Source organism: Colobus angolensis, unplaced genomic scaffold, assembly GCF_000951035.1.
Source record: "Colobus angolensis palliatus isolate OR3802 unplaced genomic scaffold, Cang.pa_1.0 Scaffold159, whole genome shotgun sequence".
Taxonomy (NCBI): domain Eukaryota; kingdom Metazoa; phylum Chordata; class Mammalia; order Primates; family Cercopithecidae; genus Colobus; species Colobus angolensis.
The window spans coordinates 96,411-100,016 of NW_012114699.1; the positions used below are offsets into that span (position 1 = coordinate 96,411).

The window sequence follows — 3,606 nt, forward strand, 5'->3', positions numbered from 1 at the left end:
TCCTGATTTATTTAATCAATATTATTTTAATTGACAAGATATTAAGTGACAATATTATTAAAGACATTCTGGAGAAAAAGATCACCTATAATCCCGTCACCTTAACATTTTCCTGATTTATTTAATATTACTTTCCGAGTCTTGTCTATAAGTATACATTTTCACACTGTGGCGATCTGGCATGCATTCTACCTTATATCATTTTCTGCATTAAAATAGTCTTTGTTCTATGTATTTGAAAACATTGGCCGGGCACAGTGGCTCACGCCTGTAATCCCAGCACTTTGGGAGGCCGAGGCGCGTGGATCACGAGGTCAGGAGATTGAGACCATCCTGGCTAATACGGTGAAACCCCGTCTTTACTAAAAATACAAAACATTAGCTGGGCGTGGTGGAGGGCGCCTGTAGTCCCAGCTACTCGTGAGGCTGAGGCAGGAGAATCACTTGAACCTGGAAGGCAGAGGTTGCAATAGCCAAGACTGAGCCACTGCCTTCCAGCCTGGGTGACAGAACAAGACTCTGTCTGAAAAAAGAAAACCTTAAGGCTGGGCGCGGTGGCTCACGCCTGTAATCCCAGCACTTTGGGAGGCCGAGGTGGACGGACCACCTGAGGTCAGGAGTTCAAGACCAGCCTGACAAACATGGAGAAATCCCGTCTCTACTAAAAATACAAAATTAGCCGAGTGTGGTGGAGGCGCCTGTAATCCCAGTCATTCAGGAGGCTGAGGTGGGAGAATCACTTGAGCCTGAGAGGCGGAGGTTGCAGTGAGCCAAGATTGTGCCATTGCACTCCAGCCTGGGCAACAAGAGAAACTCCGTCTCAAAAAAAAAAGAAAACCCTAAGAATAATTTTTTTAAAAAGCAGCTGGGCACAGTGGTTCATGCCTGTAATCCCAGCACTTTGGAAGGTCGAGGCAGGTGGATCACCTGAGGTCAGCAGTTCAAGACTAGCCTGGCTAACATGTTGAAATCCTGTCTCTTCTAAAAATACAAAAATTAGCCAGACATGGTGGCGGGCACCTGTAATTCCAACTACTTGGGAGACTGAGACAGGAGAATGGCTTGAACCTGGAAGGCGGAGGTTGCAGTGACCTGAGATCACGCCATTTTACTCCAGCCTGGGCAACAAGAGCAAAAAACTCTGTCTCAAAAAAAAAAAGGAGAAATAGAAACTTTTGTGTCATATACAGACACCAGGGTTTTGTATGTGCCTTTGTTTTTGTATCCCCCACCTCCGCATTCCCACATTCTCGCTAGACTAGCTGTCAACATCCTCTCCTTGGCACCTCCTGGTGGCTCTCTTTACACAGTTGACTGGACTAAATGTCTGTACGTACATGTATACTGTAAAACCGTACACATTACCATTGTAGAATCTCCCAAACCCTTCATTTAAACATGCACCATTGCTTGCTGGTCCTTTTTGTCCCATTTTTTGCTTCCATAGTGCTATTTTCCCAACTACCGTTACCCTTAAGATTCCTGACTGCCCAGCCCCTTTACCAAAAGCGTTCTTTGACATTTTTCTCTTTCCGTGCCTTCCTGCCTTTCCACGTACCCAGTACAAAGCCTGAAGATGCTTTCACAGAGAAGCCTTAAATTATCCCAGCATACTTTATTGCACCCACACCTTTTCACTTCAAAAACCTTTTTGTCACCCTTGTCCAATATTTGTACCCTATTTTCTTCTATATTCTCAATTCTTCTGCTCCGTATATACTTGTTTTCTGTGGTATCATTTTCCCCTCCTCCATTTCACTTAGATCCTATATTTTTTTTACCCTATCTTACCCTTTTTGTTTGGTGCCTTCCTCCAAAGCCAAGATTTCTGTCGTTCATCAGTCATCCTTCCACCTTTCACTCTTTTTTTTTTTTTTTTTTTTAGTCTCGCTCTGTCGCCCGGACTGGAGTACAGTGGCCGGATCTCAGCTCACTGCAAGCTCCGCCTCCCGGGTTTACGCCATTCTCCTGCCTCAGCCTCCGAAGTAGCTGGGACTACAGGCGCCCGCCACCTTGCCCGGCTAGTTTTTGTATTTTTAGTAGAGACGGGGTTTCACCGTGTTAGCCAGGATGGTCTCGATCTCCTGACCTCGTGATCCGCCCGTCTCGGCCTCCCAAAGTGCTGGGATTACAGGCTTGAGCCACCGCGCCCGGCCCCACCTTTCACTCTTAAACTCTCTGGTAATTCTGTTTTTTCCTCCTTCTCAAAAAGCTCACACTCCGCTAATGTGTATATATTGTTCACTTGAGTGCTTCTAAATAAATATTTACTTTTCAAAAGAGTGAAATCTGAACTATTAGCATGGAAACAACCTCTGGGAAGACAAGATCTCCACTCAAAAGCTTCAAATTGAGATTCTCCTGCTCATGTTGAATGATGGTTTTATCTAATATTTTCTGAAATAGGGTGAATACTTGAACTACACAAAATTGTGAAATGAGAATATCTTTGATTTTATACTTTGTTTTTTCTTTTTTTGAGATGAAGTCTTACTCTGTCACCTAGGCTGGAGTGCAGTTGCACAATTTCGGCTCATTGCAACCTCCGCCTCCCAGGTTCAGGTGATTCTTGTCCCTTGGCCTCCCGAGTAGCTGGGATTACAGGGGTATGCCACCACGCCTGGCTAATTTTTGCATTTTTTGGTAGAGATGGGGTTTCACCATGTTGGCCAGGCTGGTCTTGAACTCCTGACCTCAAGTGATCCACCCACCTCAGCCTCCCAAAGTGTTGAGATTACAGGCATGAGCCACTATGCCTGACCACTTACATCTATTTTGATTGACTTGAAATAAAATTTAACACCCCAGGGAAGGCAATTCTCATGTGTTTTGAATTATACTGAGCATTAATTATTCAGGATAATTATAGACTTGGAAATGTTTAATCCAGTCTCCTAGTCCATGCTGAAGCTCCTTTAAGTGATAGGAGGAACTCATAATCTACAAGGCAACCCAATCCATTTGTTGCTGCTATCAATTGTTATAAAGCTCATCCTTGGGTTAAAATCTACTGTTTATAGTTGTATTTAATGACCTTAATTCTGCCCTCAAGCTATACAAAATGTGGATCTCTTTTCTACATGATAACCTTTTAGATATCAGTCTATCCTCTCTACCCTTCCCCTCACAATTTTTCCACCCTTTGCGATAAATATCCTTTGCTATTCTAACTATTTCTCATATGATGTCATTTTTATCATCCCAATTGCTCCCTGAGGACATTAAACTTTGTTAATGTCCCTTCCAAAATGTATTTGGAACTGGAAATAATATCCCTTGGTAGCTGAATTGGATCTGGATGTTGCACATCTGGACACTAATGCAGCCTGAAGTTGCTGTAAGTTTTTTAGTCAACTTGTAATGTTGGCTCATGATGAATTTGTAATTAATTAAAATTCCAAGATTTTAATCTGGAGGATTGCCTTTATGTGATTTTTTCTTAAACAAAGTCTCCATTTTCTTTTAGTTATGCAACAGATTTTTTTTTTTTTTTTGAGACGCTCGTTCTGTCACCCAGGCTGGAGTGCAGTGGCACAATCTCAGCTCACTGCAACCTCCACCTCCTGGGTTCAAGCAATTCTCCTGCCTCAGCCTCCCGAGTAGCTG

The 3,606-nt window shown here is 43.2% G+C and overlaps 1 protein-coding gene across 1 annotated transcript in view; it reads left to right on the top strand.

Annotated features, from left to right (window-relative positions):
- XIAP (X-linked inhibitor of apoptosis, E3 ubiquitin protein ligase) overlaps window positions 1-3,606 on the top strand; it is a 76,377-nt gene that overhangs the window by 32,230 nt on the left and 40,541 nt on the right. The gene's annotated exons all lie outside the window — the stretch shown is intronic.